The 18,565-nt window shown below is 39.5% G+C and overlaps 1 protein-coding gene and 2 pseudogenes across 3 annotated transcripts in view; 2 read left to right on the forward strand and 1 right to left on the reverse strand.

Annotated features, from left to right (window-relative positions):
- Adipor2 (adiponectin receptor 2) overlaps positions 1-18,565 on the reverse strand; it is a 103,339-nt gene that overhangs the window by 73,871 nt on the left and 10,903 nt on the right. The window contains exon 1 of one of the 3 annotated variants that reach the window (XM_077798300.1): positions 12,159-12,341. The exons of 1 other annotated variant lie outside the window; for it this stretch is intronic. The gene's annotated coding sequence lies outside the window, so the exon portion shown is untranslated. Of the gene's footprint in view, positions 1-12,091; positions 12,342-18,565 lie in introns of those variants that run through there. One more of the 3 variants, XM_077798301.1, reaches the window with a different exon arrangement.
- LOC144255037 (protein SDA1 homolog) lies at positions 1,907-6,177 on the forward strand (annotated as a pseudogene).
- Positions 6,459-7,179, forward strand: LOC144255038 (protein SDA1 homolog pseudogene; annotated as a pseudogene).

The following is an 18,565-nucleotide window of genomic DNA, read 5'->3' on the forward strand; positions in this document are numbered from 1 at the left end:
AAAACATAAAACACACCTGTAATCTCAGCAACCTGGGAGGCTGAGAGAGAAAGGATTGCCAAATTCAAAGCCAGTCTCAGCAACTTACTGTCTCAAAATAAAAAATAAAAAAGGGCGGGGTATGCAGCTCAGTAGTTAAGCACCCCTGGGTTCAATGCTGGTACCAAAAAATAAATAAATAAAACACAAAGGATACAAATCAATAAGGAAAAAGTGAGAAATCTGATAATCATTTCTATTCAACAAAGTAAATTGCTGAGAGCCATAGCCAAGCAGGAATGACATTTTTGGGTTGAAAGGTGACCCTGCTCAGGGATTAGGGTGGCTCCAGGTTTAGGGCGTAACCTGCTGCCTCAGGCGCCCACTCTTTGGAGTTCTTTGGAGTTCCCGTTGAGTTCTCCCAGGGTTCTGAGAGAATTGGTGCCCGGAGCCAGGTAGAGGCAGTGTGTTCACGGGAAGTGTGGGCAGAGTGTCCAGGAGAGTTCAGGAATAAAGAGTTGCTGTTTGAATCTACAAGGCTTCGTGGTGGCTCGGTTATTTTGTGCCCAGCCAGACTGTGGCAGTAAATCACACATAAAAAGTTAATAAGCCACAGAAAAAAGAAAATATCTGCAATTCAATTAACAGATATTATCAGAATATGTAATAAATTAAAATCAATTTAAAAGGACAATCCAACTGGCTATGAAAAGAGCATCCAATTTGAAAAAACAGAAAACTGAACAGTCACACATTTGAAAACTGCTCAATCTCATAATTAATCAAGAAAAATAAAAATTAAGACAATGCAATACCAATTCACTCTCATCTGATTTAAACATTTAAAAAAAATTTGACCATGCCATGAATCACAAGGTTCTGGAAAACCTCATATACTGTTGCATTTTTTAAATGCAAAATAATATGAATTTGGAAAGCAATCTAACAATATCCAACACTGCAGGGACAAGTGCATGGAGTACTGTGGAGTGGTTTGCCACTCAGACCGCCTGTAACGTATGCTATGTATGCACTCCATGCACTTGTCCCCCCAACAGAGTTTAAAATTCCCACAATTGCCAAAACCTTCAGCCTAATCAATAACTGCACTTCTAGGTAATTTACTCTAGAGAATTTGATTTCAAACTTAATAAGCACAGATAAATGCAGGTACTGTTAATAAAAATTTCACAATTTATCTTTATTGTCTGCAATAAATCTGATATTTATCTTTTCTATTTTAATCCCTAAAATGATTTCACAACCCCCTGAATCACAACATGCAGTTTAAAGCACAGGGCTGGGGGAGTGTAGTTCAGTGGTAGAATGTTTGCCTAGTACTCATGAGGTCTTGCACTAATGTATTTACTATTCTTTTTTCTCATTTTAGAATATATTCCTACTTATTTTTACTGTAAAACAATATACCATATTACACCAGCATCAGCCTCATATAGTTTGTATTTACTGAATCACTTAACTACATCAAGAGGCCATGTCAAGTGACTGACCTGTACCATTTGGTTTGTGAGTACACTCTATGATGTTCAGACAACGAATCACCTCAAGACACATATCTCAGAAAACATCTCTATCATTTAGTAGCATGTGACTGTTTAGTAGGCAGACACCCAAATTCTTTTTTATCAGGGGTGGTGTTATGTGCTTTCAAGAGCCAAGTGAACACAAAAAGGTGGAGTAGCTTCATCTAAAAGCCCTTCAGTTGGTGGCGCATGCCTGAAATCCCAGAAATTCAGGAGGCTCAGGTATGAGAATCACAAGTTCAAGGTCAGCCTGAACAACTTAGTGAGGACCCAAGCAACTCAGCAAGATCCTATCACAAAAAATAAGGTTGGGGGTATAGCTCAGCAGTAAAACACCCCTGAGTTCAAACCCTTATATTTGGGGTGGAGGGGGGAAGCCAGGTATGACGGTGCACCCCTGTAATTACAGCCACTACTGAGGCTAAGGCAGGAAAATCCAAGTTGGAGGTCAGCCTGGGCAATTTAACAAGATGTGTCTCAAAATGAAAGTTTTAAAAAGGGCTGAGGATATAGGTCAGGGGGAGAATGCCCTTTGGGTCCAATCCCCAATATCACAAAAAAGAAAAAGGCCTATTTCCCAGTTGGAGTATGATGCAAATTTTCACTGCCTATCAGATTTTAAAAGAAAAAAAAAAAACTAGCAATGGCATGGAAAAACTAGATATCACCCACATTTCTATTAAGAGTGTACACAGCTATGACCTGAATGTGTATTTTGATCCAGTAATTAGGCTATTAGAAAATGACCATAAAGAGGAAATTAGCATGCAATAATTGTATCTATAATGAATAAGGACAATATGACACATTTAAACAATCTAGATATCCAATAAGAACACTAGTAAATTACAACACATCCATTCAACAAAATCCAACTATAAGAGTAAGGGCTGGGGATGTAGCTCAGTGGTAAAGTACATGCTTAGCACACACAAGGCCCTGAATTATTCCATTCTCAGTACCACCAAAAGAAAATACATACACACACAAAAGAAAAGAAGAATCTATGCAGATTTACTAACTGGAAAGTTACCCATGAATATTAATTTTTAAAAACACAACTACTATGAGCCAAGATGAGACCACCTGCCAAGCTCCCCAGTACTGTTTCTGGTCACATTCAGAAGCACAGCTCACACCATAACTAAAAAGTGTTGGCAAGTGTCAGAGGTGTGAGTTTTCTGAGAAGTGTTCTCTCTCTGCAGATTCAGCTGGCAACCAACAAGTCCAGCAAAAACTAAAACTAGCCACCCAGCAACCTCCAGCAGCCAGTTGGCAACCAACATGTCCAGCAGAAATAAAAACTAGCCAACCTGCCACCTTCAGCAGTTAGAGTCTAATAAAGTAGATTTGCTGGCCTAAAGTGTTTCTACAGCAATATAATATTCACTACAAATCCAATATGAAGATTTTCAAATTACAACCAAATAATCCAGGAAAGAATTGAAAGAACTGATGATACTGATAGCCCAGATTGGTCACTGCTGCCCAGAACATTTAGATAACTTTCCTCAAGAGCTGAAGTATCTACTCTCCTACAATTGGCATGCCTTGAATCTAGACCTTCTAATAATATTTTGCAAAGCAATGATCTCACGGAGAAATGAGAATCCCATCAATGCATCAAGCTTGCAAGAGCTCCTCTTTGAACTTCTCTTGCCATAAGCTTCTGACATTTTACATACTCATATCATCACTAAGAATATATCAGATCCCGAAGATAAGGGGAAAATATATAAGTGCAAAACACAAGAACAAAGAAGATATCATAAAATATCATAATTTCATGTACATCATGTCAAGAGACAATAATGCAACTGTGCAACTAAGATATGAGGTATCTGACCTCTACAGAAGACACATCTGGGATATGCCAAAACTGTCTTATGTTACCACCACTGCATGTTTCTATAAGGTCACCAAGATATTGGTTGTGCCTTGATATTCTTCCTAGGATAAAATGAAAAAGAAACAAACAGAACACAAACTCAGAATCTGAGGAGCTGGACTTTGTGGCACATCCTTGTAACCCTAGCCACTGGGAAGGTTGAAGCAGGAGGATCACAAGTTCAAGGCCAGCCTGGGCAACTTAACAAGACACTGTCACATAAAAAGGCCTGGGGATGTTAGAATGCCCCTGGATTTAATGTCCAGTACTGGGAGAAAAAAATAATAATAATCTGAAGATAAAGGCTAACAACAGGAAGAGAACTACTAGGCCAATATAACATACAGAAGAGAGGTGCCAAACACAAAAGACTGTGAAAAGGTATGAAACTTCCAAAGAACTGGGTGTGTGGTGGCATACACCTGTAATCCCAGTGACTCTATGACTGAGGTAGGAAAATCGCAAATTCAAAGTCATCCTTGAATGGGCAACTCAGTGAGACCCTATCTCAAAAAATTTTTAAATAAAAAGGGATGGGCTACTACTCAGAAGTAGTAATAGGGACAGACAGACATGAGTGGTGGAAATATGACATTAAAGGAATAAATCTATAAATTGATTCCAATGTGCTGATCCCCACATGCTTTCACTTTTAAAAAGCGATTTACCTGCAACCCCACTTTGCTTAAGTAGACAGAATATGTTGCATTCTTCAGAAAACTACCTGTTATCTGCAGGAGAAATGCAGGCTGGAAATGCTGATAAGAACATAAGCCACTTGAAGGACCAGGGCTTTGTGACCTTTACAAAGACCAAAATCTCAGAATGATAATTACCCTCAACCATAAAGTCTGAAAGAACAGGTTCCAATTATAACAGGTCAGCATAGGCCAAAGTGGTCATGGCAGAGTGGACTTGAAAGACTGATGTCATCCTGCTGTCAGTCAAAAGTCAAAAGGTGAGCTGGGCACAGTGGTGCACACCTACAATCCCAGCACTCCAAAGGCTGAGACAGGAGGATGCCAAGTTCAAAACCAGCTCAGCACTTACCAAGACCCTGTCTCAAAATAAAAAATAAAAACACTGGGAATGTAGCTCAGTGGTAAAGTACCCCGGGTTCAATCCCCTCTACCAAAAAATAAAGTATCCCCAAAGCTTATTAAAAAAAAAAAAAAAGGCGGCACCCTTGAAAGAAAGATGGGTCACCAACAGTTCTACTGGAGCCACCTGCAAAAATTTGGTCTTGCTCTTGCTGCGTGTGTTCAAACGGAAATATGGCCTTAGCGTGTATCGGCAGTATTTCCGTCAGAACTCAAAGGATATAGGCTTCATTAAGTTAAGACTAAGTGATCTTCCTCGAATGGATTACCCAGTGAAGGAGAACATGCTAATTCTTTGAACATAAAATAAAGTTCTAAAAGATTTAAAAAAAAAAAAAAAAGTTAACAGATGGACCTGAGCAAGACTCTGGAACCCCCAATAAAACTGGAGGCAGGAGAATGTGCATTGTCTCTCCTCTCCGAGAGGACACTCTCTCCCTTAAGTGTCCCCTTTCTCCTTCCTTATTTCTTCTAATAAACTCATGCCTGTAACTCTTGAACAGAGTGTCTGAATTTTTTTTGACTCTACAAGAATCAGGGTTTGGTATGTACGTCAAAATATATTCTACTGGGAGGCTGGGGCTGTGATTCAGTGGCAGATCGCTTGCCTAGCATGTGCGAGGCACTGGGTTCGATTCTCAGCACCGCTTATAAATAAATGAATAAAATAAAGGTCCATTAACATCTAAAAAAAATTACATATATATATATACATATATATATATATATGTATATATATATATATTCTACTAGGGCTGGCATTGTGGCTCAGCAGTAGAGCACTTGCCTAGCAAGTGGGAAGCACTGGGTTCGATTCTCAGCACCACATAAAAATAAATAGAATAAAGGTATCGTGTCCAACTTAAAATAAAATAAAAATAATTCTACTAAAAAGAATAAATTTAAAATTTTTTTTAATTTGGGTTTAAAGAGGAGCCTTCGCCCTGCCTCAGTTTCCCAGAGCCCCCAGCCTTGTAGAGTACCCCTGGCTTCAATCCCCATACCAAAAAACAAAAATAAAAACCCTTTAAAAGCCAGGCATGAGTGGGGCACACCTGTAATCCCAGCAGGAGGATCGTGAGGCTAAGGCAGGTGAATCGCGAATTCAAAGCCAGCCTCAGCAACAGCGAGGCATTAAACAACTCAGTGAGACCCTGTCTCTAAATAAATTACAAAATAGGGCTGGGCTGAGAATATGGCTTAGTGGTCGAATGCCCCTGAGTTCAATTCCCAGTTACCCACCACCCCCCAAAAAAAAGCCAGGCATGGTGGTATACACTTTTAATCCCAGGAACTTGGGAGGCTAAGTCAGGAGTATCACAAGTTCGAGGCCAGCCTCTCAACTTAGCAAAACCGTGTCTCAAAATGAAAATTAAAAGGCTGCAGAAGTAGCTCAGTAGTAAAGTATCCCAGGGTTCAATCTCCAATACCAAAGAAGAAGAAAATGTCAAAGAAATAAAAGATTAAAACCCAGGTGTAGGGGCTGGGGTTGTGGCTCAGTGGTGGAGCGCTTGCCTCACATGTGTGAGGCACTGGGTTCAATTCTCAGCACCACATATAAAAAAATGAATAAAATAAAGGTCCATCAACACTAAAAAATATTTTTAAAAAAACCCACATGTTAACTTTCTCCTGTTCACTTGAAAACTTTCAGCTATTTGCTTGATTCATGTTCCCCAACGTTTTACACAAAAGACACTGAAGCAGCTAAAAGAAAAATAGGATTTTTTTTTTTTGGAGGGGCGGGGTACTGGGGATTGAACTCAGGGAAACTTGACCACTGAGCCACATCCCCAGCCCTATATTATATTTTATTTAGAGACAGGGTCTCACTGAGTTGCTTAGCACTTCGCTGTTGCTGAGGCTGGCTTTGAACTCAAGATCCTCCTGTCTCAGCCTTGGAGTGGCTGGGATTACAGGCATGGGCCACACCTGGCAAAATAGGAAATGAAGATAATGCTTGAGAATCTTATCTCCAAGTTGGTAGAAATTCATGAGTTTTCTGGCTTTTATGCCTTTGGGCAAAAGTTTCTGCAAGCACACCAAAAAAAAAAAGAAGAAGAATCTTTCTGTTTGCTGAACAAGAATCTTATCACCCAGTAGTCTCAGAGATCCTTCATTCATTGCTTATGACTATAACCAACCATTCTGTGGAGGTCATAACAGTAAGAACCAATGCTGTAAAAAAGTGTCCTCTAGCCATGTCTGGAATTGCTTCCTTATGACCTGGTCCAATAAAAAACACAAAGATAAGAAAGTGATGATATCTGATGGAACTTTGATTCCATTCTTCCAAATCCTCAGATGTTGCAAAGAAATTTCAGAGTAAACCCACAGAGGCCTCAATAAAATCAAAAGTGCATGAATATGGAGAATTTGATGCTAAAGATTACATTCCATGAATGAAAGTTGTGAAAGAGGAGAAGCCAAAAATAATAAGGATGGATGGGGAAACACTAGCCTCAGGGAAGAAGATGCTGACAGTAAATGAGCTAATGTGCAACACTGTTTCAATGAAGAACAGCAAGAAATCTCCAAGAAGTTGAATAGCATGTCCATAAGCAGAGCATCAAAGCTGCAGGATGACTTTCAGAAAATCTACATGGCCCAACTAAGGAAAAAATTCACTGCTGACCCCAGGCAAAGTCCAAAAATGGAAATATATTGAAAAGATAATGATGAAGACCAAATTACTTTTTGGAACCTATGGTCATCATAATAAAGCCAAAATCTGGGGCACACACCTGTAATTCAAGCTACTTGGGAAGCTGAGGCAGAAGGGTTAATTGATCCCAGAAGTTTGAAGCCAGTCTGAGCAACATATTAAGACCCTGTCTCAAAAAAAAATGATTTCTTTAAAGCCAAAGTCTGACAAAAAATTAAAGACTAGGTAAGACCGGTGTTGTGGCTCAGTGGTAGAGCACTTGCCTAGCATGCATGACACATTGGGTTTAATCCCTGGCAGCACATAAAAAAAAAATTAAAACAAAATAAAGGTATGATAAAGACTAGCAAATAAAATGGCTGGAATGATGAATCAAAAAGAATTTGAGTAAGAATACCAAATGAATCCATTTTCCAAATTCAGAAAATAGCCCCCTTTCCTCCTCCCCACCCCCCAAAAAAACAGGTTCCTTAATGATGATATAGAATCGCCAAGATGTTTGGTCAAAAGATAAGTATCCCGCTGGGCATGGTGGCACACACTTTTAATCCCGAGTGACTTGCAAGGCTAAGGCAAGGGGATTGCAAGTTCAAGGCTCACCCCAACAACCTAGTGAGACCCTGTCTCAAAATTTTAAAACATGGGCTGAGGTTGTGGCTCAGCAGCAGAGTGCTCGCCTAGCACGTGTGAGGCCCGGGTTCGATCCTCAGCACCACACATACATACTTACATACATACATAAATTAAGGTATTCTGTCCAACTACAATTAAATTTTTTTTTTTTTTAATTTTTAAACATGCCAGGCACAGTGACCCACACCTATAATCTCAGTGGCTCAGGAGGCTGAGGCAGGAGGGGATTGCTAGTTCAAGGCCAGCCTCAGCAAAAGTGAGGCACTAAGCAACAAATAAAATACAAAATAAGGCTGGGGATGTGGCTCAGCAGGCGAATTCCCCTGAGTTCAGTCCCCAACACTGCCCCACCCCAAAAAAATCTTAAACATTAAAAAATTAAAAGGGCTGGGGATATGGCTCAGTGGTTAAGAGCCCCTGGGTTTAATTCCCAGTACAAAAAAAGCACATCCCTTTGAAGAAAAACAGCTGGCACTATGACATTTTTCAGAGCCAGCCTCAGCAACAGCAAGGCACTAAGCAACTCAATGAGACCCTGTCTCTAAATAAAATACAAAATAGGGCTGGGGATGTGGCTCAGTGGTGGAGTGTCCCTGACTTCAGTTCCCAGTACCCCCACACACACCAAAAAAAAAAAAGAAAAAGAAATAAAATCCAGAAAGAACCTGGGCATGGTGGCCTATAATCCCAGCAACTTGGGAAGCTAAAGCAGGAGGATCACAAGTTCAAAGCCAGCCTCAGCAACTGAGCAACTCAGGGAGATCATGTCTCAAAATAAAATGGGCTGAGGATATAGTTCAGTGGTGAAGACCTTCTGGGTTCAAACCTCAGTACCAAAAATAAATAAATATTATATATATCCTTCCATCCCCCAGGAGTAGCCACGTACAATGGCACACATCTACAATCCCTGTTACATAGAAACTGAGGAAGAAGGCAGCCTTCACAACTTGGCAAGACCCTGTCTCAAATAAAATAAAGGGCTGGTGATATAACTCAGTGGTAGAGAGCTTGACTGGCATATGCAAGGTTCTGGGTTCAATCCTCTGTACCTTAAAATAATGATAATAATAATAATAATAATAATAATAATAATAATAATAGTCTGGAAACACTATATTTTGAAGGAAAAAAAGCTCACACTGCTGGGCAATGACCAGTTTAATCCCATTTAAAAAAAAAACATTCTGCAACACAAAGTGAGTCATGATATTAACTGTGGACTAATTAATAACAATAGATTGGTATTGGTATTCAACTGAGCTATATATATGCCACAGTAATGTAAAATGTAAAGAATACAGGAAATAGGAGGGGGAATATAGGAATTTCCATACTATCAGCTCAAATTTCTGTAAATCTAAAACCGGTCTAAAAAATAAAATATATAAATTCCTTTAAATTCCCCATATGGAGACAGATTTGCAAGTTAACTACTATATAGCAGACAAAAAGCTAGAAAAATCTACATATGCTTCCAGTGGTCACCTACAAAGAATGATACTGAAAAGAACACATCCCTCAGCACTGTCTCAACTTTCTACATTGAGCATTAATATAAAGAGAAGCACTGCAGCATATTAGCAGCTTGGATTCTGAATCAGACTACATGGACTCAAATTTCAGCTCCATGATTTAATAAACTTTGACACTTAAATTCTTCATTGCCTCAGTTTCCTAGCCTGTATAATAGGAATAATAGTATGTCCTCACAAAGCTTTTGGGGAAATTAAATGACAGTACATGCAAAATGGTAGAAAACTGGTACATAATAAGTGCTCAACAAATGTTAATCATTATCATCAGGAGCAAGCGTTATTATCCCTGAGTAGTCTTTTTATATCCTGATTGGTAAAACAGATGAGGAAAATTTGATTCATGAAGATCCTTTCTAGCAAAATCTTCAGTGCTGAAAATATAAAAGCAATCAAAAGCCACATAGAAATAATCTTAAGATATCTTTTTTAAGAAAGCATATTACAAACCAACATTTAACAATATGAGCCTATTTACATAAAAATCACAAGAGACTCTGTAAGGATAATCACACTCACCAAAAATCCTCTGAATAATTTTTACTTCCTCCTTTATACTCCTGGCTTATTTTAATTTTCTGTGCTGAATAAGCATCATTTTCACAGTTTGACAATTTTTTTCTACTAAAGGCTAGATAGTAAGAATTTTGGGCCTTATAGGCCATATTGATCGCTACCACAACTACAAAAATATCTAAAACTACTAGATACGGGTTAGTTCTTCGGGGGAAAAAAACAAAAACTTATTTACAACAAAAGACAGCACAAAGGAATTAGCTTGCAAGATATAAAACTGACCTTCCTCTGAAATAAATAAAATATTCCCAGCAACTTGGGAGGCTGAAGTATGAGGATCACAGTTAGAGACCACTCTTGGCAACTGAGCAAGACTTGTCTTAAAATAAAAAAAATCAAAAGGGCTGGGGATGTCACTCAATGGTAGAGTGCCCCTGGGTTCAATACTATTAATGGAATTAATAGTATTAATTCATACAATGAGCCTAGGGCCCGAAAATCTCTTTAAGTTCTGGAAATCCTACTCTCATTCCTAGTACCCAGGAAGAAAATGAAATCTGCTACTAAGTAGCCAAAAGTCTAGATAGAACTATATACTTGTGGTTAAGCAGTAACAAGTAGAAACTAAAACAAAGAGGCCTTTCATATTTACTTTGAAATTTTTTTCAAATTTCTTAATTCACCACCAGTTGCCACCATTTTGAAAGTCTCAACTCCTGATAAAATAATTTGACTTTACAGAACATCACTATCAGCACTCTGACAAATTTGTAAAAAAGAATGAAAACATCCAGGAATTATCTTCTGAGTGCGAGAGTCAAAGAGTGGTGAAAGGACAAATTAAGGTGGCCTTAGATACAAAAGGACATTTAGAACTTCAGAAATGATAAGGTTTAAAATCTCCCCTCAAAAAAATGAAGCTTGGAGCAGGGGCAGTGACTCCTGCCGAGGATCCTAGCTATTTGGGAGTCTGAGGCTGGAGGATCACAAGTCCCAGGCCAACCAGAGAAACTTTGCAAAACTCTTGGTCTCAAAAATAAAAAATAGAGGGCTGAGGCTGTAGCTCAGTGGCAGAACCCTTGGCTAGCATGTGTGAGGCACAAAGTTCCATCCTTAGCACCATATAAAAATATATAAAAGCATTCTGACCAACCACAACTATAAAAAAAATTTTTTTTAAATAAAAAATATAGCTAGAGGTGCTGCTAGGGTAAGTAGAACACACTTTCTTAGCATGTGCAAGGGTCCTGAGTTCAATCCCTGTATTTTCAAATAAACAAAGTTTTTGAGTTGAAGTTATTTATTTTAACATTTCACTAGGGAAATTTTTCTGATCAAATAATTTTAAATGTTATGAGAGATTTCTTGGCGTCTTCAATGGTTTCTTCAGGAAGGGGGGAGGTCCGTTTTTGTAAGATTATAGTAGGGATAATAGGCTGAGAAAGCCAAAGTCCAAAAACTTAAAGACCAAGAGATCATTCTACTAAAAACAGACAGACCCAACAACCTGCAAAGAAGCACTGTACTCTACAAAATCCCAGTTGGTCATGTAATGTTTTTACCAAAATTCGCCGTTGGACTATCTTCTGAAGTTGTCAAGCTCCGGAGTTCAAAGTTTAAATCAAGGTTAAAAGCCGAAAGAAGAAAAAAATATATATCCGTTTCCAACTCAAACTTTTTCAATAGGACCCTAAAAACTAACTAGTAACCTTGTTATCAGCGATTTCAATTTCATTGACAGATAAACCAAAGGGAGTTTGAGAGAACAGGATCCAAGGTACTATCCCAAGCAGGCGATCTGAAGCGCCATCTAAGAAAAGGTAAGGAAAATCTTCCTACTCCAGTCAGGGTAAAAGTAATGCGGAGCAGAACCCATGCAAAGCCCGCCACCAAAGAAATTCCTAGAAGTGATAAAAGACACGTAAAAGGAGGAAGAGCAAGCAGATTCTCTCAGCGGGCAGTATAGAAGAGCAACTGCATCCAAAGGCGACGACAGCTCAGGGGGGCAAGGGATTTATGACCCTTTGCCCAGAGGGGCGAGCCGGAGGTGGGCGCCGGGCAACTGTGACAGTAGTTGCAAGGAGAGCAGACCCAGGCCCCTTACGGTCGCCCCTCCAGCTATCGCACGCTGTGTAGGGCAGAGGTCACAACTACCGGGTCCAAGTTGAAGGCTGGGAAGCAGCGCGCACCCTCCAGCCCGCTCCGGGCACACTTGCCCCCTCAGCCCTCACCTCCTCCCAGACACGGAGCTCCCCCTCTGAACCGGGGAAACGGCACTCGCACTCCAGAAAGCCTCACCGGAGGTCGTCGCCGCCTCGCCGCACGTCTTGGACTCCTCGCAAACCACCGCTGAGGGGAAGGGGAAGGAGGGGGGAACGGAGGAGGGAGGGGGCCCGACCCGGTGTAGCCACCGCCACTGCCGCCGCCGCGATACCGCGTCTGAGATCGTGCTTGCGCCGCCGCGACCGCCGCCGCCGCGTCTCTCCGCCCCCACGACCGCACGTCGCCGTGACGCGCATCGCAAGAGGAGGTTCGAGCCAATAAGGCTATATTTCGTGCGCAGCCGCGCTGGCCCAAACCGGAAGCTGCCCCTCTGACTGCTCTAAAACCTCACTGTATCTTGGGAGTTGTGGTTCAGTCAGGAACTCAACGTAAACAGTGCTGGGCGTCTAGGGACCGAGGAAGAGCGCTCCGCCAGCGTATACACAGCTCTTTATTTTTTCCTGTCACGGAAAAGGGAAGCAGTTCAGAGTAAGGAGCAAGAGGCCACCCCGGCTCTCAAACGCTTTTCCCGGTCACTGTGGTTATAGGATACACCTCTTGGGCAGAAGCCACAATTTAGGGATTTAGGCTGGAGCGTGTGTTTGTGCCAGTGGGCAGTGTACGCCTAGGCGTCGGCTTGTGAAGGTTTCCGAATTCCGAAAGCGTTAGTCAACTCTTGCCCCAAACAGTAGCGTTTACCTTTCATTACTTTATTAACATATAATGATTTTTGCCCTAGTACTTATTAAGTATATATTTATGAACCCATTAATACTTAAAATTCATAGAATGATTTTTTTAATTTTTTTTTTTTTTTATGTAATGTTCAATCAGAAACTGCTCAAGCAATATGTGTCTGTGGCCATTTGATGTGGAGAGCAGGCCGTGTCCTGCTCTGGATTACTCTTTGATGTATAGAACATCAGTTTTTAGGATGTGCCTAACCTTGAGATACTCCATTTTGTAAAGCACTAGTTTGCCATAAGTTACTTCAGTTTGAGTACAGGTGTCAAGGTAGAATGACTCCACACCTTATTTGTACAAGTAAACAACTATCTTCGGGCACCATCATAAGGCACAAATTCATAAATAAATGTACCAACTTACCAAACTAAAATAAGGAATATCTGGACATGCAGACATCCCACATCATATGTGGAACACCCAGACACAGGAGCTTTTCAACCTCTCCAGATGAGAACTCCACACTCAAGACCCAGTAAAAGAGAACACGCCCCACCCCCACCCCCAAGACTGGATATCGCAGCACCTTGACCCCCATCACCTGGTTTCTCATCAAGGGTCTTGCCCAGGTAAATCGCTACAGCGATTAAGGTCCTATGTCCTGTTCCCATTATGCTATATTTAGCAAAGTGTGGGTTCTCCTGCCTATGATGACCATGTTTGGCCCTCTCCAAGCTGACATTCTGAAAACTGAAACTGCTGTCCTTCTGGCCCCTCTGCTATCACAACTCTGCTCTGGTTAGTTCATTAATATCCATCTGACCACCTACGGTGACCCTTTGACTCTGCATTCATATCTCTCTTCCTGTGCTCTTGGCACAACATCCTTTAAACTTGCAGCTGCTTTAACCCTTTCTGTGTCCTGTTTATATATCATTGTGAAGTATGTATGATTTGAGTGTTATAGATATTAGAAATTAAGATTGGAATAAAAGAACCTGTGATTTTCCAGCTTATGACAATAAGGTGACCCACAAGTACTCAGTGAACTGCCACTAATGAAAATGGTGTAGCCTGTGAATTTATTGTTATTCGATGAATGGTAGAAAGACATAGTAGAAAAACACAAACGTGTTTCCTCTATGTTAATGACAGCATACTCATGACAAGTGATTTTTTTTTTTTAATATTTATTTATTTTAGTTCTCGGCGGGCGAACACAACAGCTTTGTTTGTATGTGGTGCTGAGGTTCGAACTCAGGCTGCACTCATGCCAGGCAAGCGCGCTACCACTTGAGCCACATCCCCAACCCGACAAGTGATTTTCTACAAGTGAGTTTTTGTTTTATACTGGGGATTGAACCCAGATAAGCTATATAAGCTGTTCCCCAGTCCTTTTTAATTTTTGAAACAGAGTCTCACTAAGTTGCTTAGGGCCTTGCTAAGTTTTTGAGACTGACCTTGAACTTATATTCTCCTGCCTCTGCCTCCCACAAGTGAGCTTTAAATTCTGCTCAACTTCTTTGAAATCAGGAAGTGGTATAGGTACTTATTCTGTAAGAAAATGAAGTACAAGAGTTGATTTGCAGATGAAAAACAGTTCCTTCACATTCAGTCCTAGGAGGAATTTTCACTCTCTTTAGGATAAATAAATGTCTAACTATTAAAAACTCATGATATCGGTTGAAGGAAATCCATGAGCTCTTAGAGCAAGCCAATGCCCACAGCTTATTGTCCTTCCTATTGGACCACTAGAAGGGAAAACAAAGGATGCTGGAAATAGTTTTATGGGACTCATATCCAATAAGCTGGAGTCTGATATATAAGGAAAGAAAAAAAAATAGAGAACTCTTCAGCCTAGAATGTCAATTTTAAGTAATTAACTAGTTACTAAAATCACAAAGCATGACTAAGATGGCCTTAATGCCATCTAAGGCCCACTCGCTTAAGCTTGAAGAAGTAAAATTAGTAGAAATAAAATTAAAGGAACTAAATTTAAGGGAACTAATTCTCTTTAAAGGATAGTTTACATTGGAAATTATCTTTTTTTAAGTTTACATAATTTGTGAAAGACATAGCAATAATGATTTCCCTGTTCCAGGTAAAGACAAAGCTTCAAGATTAAATCAAGGAAAACAATTTCACACTTCCACAACCCATCAGAAACAAAATGCAGGCATCTGAGGATTATAAATTTGACCCATTATTCCAACTCACATAGAGCAAAGAAGAACAAGATTTTCAGGCTTAAGAAGGGTCTACTAAAAGTGAAAGAGCTATAGAAAAAAAAGGGCGGGGGGACTGGGGATGTGGCTCAAGCTGTAGCTCACTTGCCTGGCATATGTGCATCCCGGGTTTGATCCTCAGCACCACATTAAAAACAAAGATGTTGTGTCTGCTGATAACTAAAAATTAAATATTAAAATTCTCTCTCTCTCTCTCTCTCTCTCTCTCCCCCCTCCCTCTCTCACTCTCTCTTTTAAAAAAAAAAAAAAAAGACACACAAAACAGATTCTTCAAGATCTCAACTTTTGGGCTGGGGATATACCTCAGTTGGTAGAGTGCTTGCCTCTTATGCACAAGGCCCAGGGTTCAATTCCCAGCACCCCAAGAAAGAAAGAAAAAAAAAATCTAAAAGCTTTCCTACATTCCTTCCTCTTTATGAGTCTGTTTTAGTCTATAAAGGAAAAAGTCCCCGGTGCTGAAACAGCTTTAAAAGAATCTTATTTTCTTACACCTCACCTTGTTCTCTGTCACTTTGATCCCATTCCCAAGTTACTACTGGCAATTCCTAATGCTCCTATAATGATGAAACAAACCACATTATTTCTTCAAAACACTCACACCTTCTTAGCTAACAAGGATATTGCCACCCTCCCTGAGCTGAGGGACACTCCCCTAAGTCCCATGTCCATGGATGACTTGACATTTCTCTCTTACCTAGATGTCAGCATTCCAAAGCAGATTTTTCAGGCCTCCCTCCCTGACCATACTTCAGTTACCAGTCTTTATACATGGTCTTCTAATTAGCTATCCAAAAATCAAGGGATCTTAAGAATTACTATTCTCTCCATTTTTTATGGTGTCAGACTTCTGAATAGGAAAGTGGAGTCCGTCCATCTTCTGCAGCACCAAAAAGACATGTCTTTCCACCCTTCCCCCATGCTAGTCACCAGTGACGCAACAGTTCCTTGTGGCACAGCTTGTCTGATACAGTCATCTCAGCAATTACCAGATGTTGACATGAAGGAAACATTTGGGTGAGTAACATTCATAATCCACTGTGGCCTCAGGGACACTACAATGTTACTGACATGATGATACAAGACTTAACCTCCATTATGATATGCAAAGCAATAGCCAATGAGAATTTGAGATGTATCTAAATCGACCAACAAAGGTGCAGTTTTCAAATCAAAACAGTCTACATATCATTGTGAATTTAAATTTGTTTTTATAATTGGATTTTGTTGCTTCTCCTGTTAAAAAAAGAGAAATAATTGTATTTTTTCCCATTCAGAAACAATTACTGTTTTGAGGGAAAAATATATTATTCTGCTAGTGAAAAACAAAATTTGAAAGACCTATCTTTGAGTTTTTAAAAAATTTTTAAAGGGAAATGAACAGTTTCATCATTACAAAAACACCTAAAACTAACCTAAACTCTTAGTTTTTCCTTCAATACCTATCAGCTTTCAAGATGTAAACATTAGGCTGGGGATGTAGCTTAATGGTAGTATTAGCTATAGAAAATGAAAAACCCCAAGATAGACCTAGGAAAAGGGAGTGAAAAATAAAGTCATACATTGATAGCTTTCATCTCTTTAAAGATAAATCCTTTTCAGATACTGGCCACAGGTGGGGAGAAAGTGTTTCATCAAATCTGAAATGATAATCTCTGGGAAACATTGATCTTTTCCAAGATAAATCCTCTCCAGGTGCTAACAACCTCGAACCCAAAAACCCAAATTCCTGAGTACCCAAACTGACATGCTCACTGAAACACCTTAGTATAACCCAAACTCCTCCTTTAGCCAGTGGCTCATTTTCCACCAGGAAAGTGGGGGCCTCAGAGGCGCTTCACACTGTTCCTGCTTACCTCATTCCTGCATGAAATTTTGTTCCTGAATAAAAGAGCTGAGCTGATCTGTGAAGTTTGCTTCCCGCCCAGTCTTTTTGTGCTAACAGGTAGAGTGTTTGCTTATCATGCTCCAGGCCCTAGGATTGATCCCCAGCACCAGAAAAAAAAAAATATTGTGTGTGGGGTATGTGTGTGTGTGTGTGTGTGTGTGTAAAAACATCAGAACTGAAGAAAAAAATGTGAATAATATAGAAAATGGACGATAAAACATAGCAAACCAAAAGAATAAGGAATGTCAGATCATTTCCTGTGACTGTCATACATATACATACATAAACACGTGTGTATATATTTTATACGCATATATGTACATATATGTGTGTATATATGTATATATGTATGTATGTGTGTATGTGTGTATATATACATACATATATGTACATATATATATATATAAATCCAGTCAGCTAATTTGGCTTCCATGGTGTTAGCTACCTTGAAAATAGTAATCTAAATGGCAAAATTAGAAGGAAATATATAAATATATATATTCCATCTTAATTATAATTAAAGATATCACTGGTATCAAAGAGTTCTATTGTTTAAAATCACATTAATCTTAGATTTGAAAGTTTACAAGCAGGGGCTGGGTGCAGTAGTGCACGCCTGTAATCCCAGTGGCTCCGGAGGCTGAAGCAGGAGGATCCCAAGTTTAACCCAGCCACAGCAAAAGTGAGGCACTAAGCAACTCAGTGAGATCCTATCTCTAAATAAAATGCAAAATAGGGCTGGGGACGTGGCTCAGTGGTCGAATGCCCCTGAGTGCAATCCCTGATGCAAAAAAAAAAAAAAAAAAAAAATTTACACTAAGTTCCCATTTGTGCCAAATTGCAGTCATGTTTAAAACTGAGAATAAAGAGCAATATAAACACCCTCATAATTACATAAATTATATTAGCAACTCCTCAAACACAAGTTGGGTGACATAGCCCTGGGGAAGGAGCAGAAGTCAGAACATCATTACTGGCTATGCTGCCAACTGACTCATTGTTTAACTATGTCCTATGCGTTTGCTCTTGTTAAGCTTTGATATCCTTGTCAAATAAAATTAAGATGTCTCTGAATACATGGTTGTTTTTTTTTGTTTTGTTTTGTTTTGCCATACTAGGGATTACACTCATTACCTCATATATACTGGGAAAACACTCTACCACTGAGCTAAACCCCCAGCCAAATGCAGTTTTTAAAAATAATTTTATTGGTGTATTATAATTATACATAATAGTGGGATTCATTGTTATGTATTGTTAAGAATCCATGTTTTAGGGCTGAAGCTGTAACTCAGCAGCAGAACGCTTGCGTAGTATATGTGAGGCACTAGGTTGGATCCTTAGCACCACATAAAAATAAACAAACAAAATAATGCCATTTTGTCCATCTACAACTACAAAAATTAAAAGTAAAAAAAAAAAAAAGAAAGAAATAGATGTTTAGAAAAAAAAGAATGTTTGTAAACAAAAAAGATATACAAACTTTATGAATGAAGCCTGTGGAAAAGGGTGGAGAATAAGTCTAGAAAAGTAGATGTTACTTTTACCTGTAATATTTTATTTCATCCATATGGAAAAAGATAAAGCAAATAACAAAATATTTACATTTATTAATGCTTACTGATGTG

Source organism: Urocitellus parryii, chromosome 5 (genome assembly GCF_045843805.1).
Source record: "Urocitellus parryii isolate mUroPar1 chromosome 5, mUroPar1.hap1, whole genome shotgun sequence".
Lineage (NCBI taxonomy): Eukaryota > Metazoa > Chordata > Mammalia > Rodentia > Sciuridae > Urocitellus > Urocitellus parryii.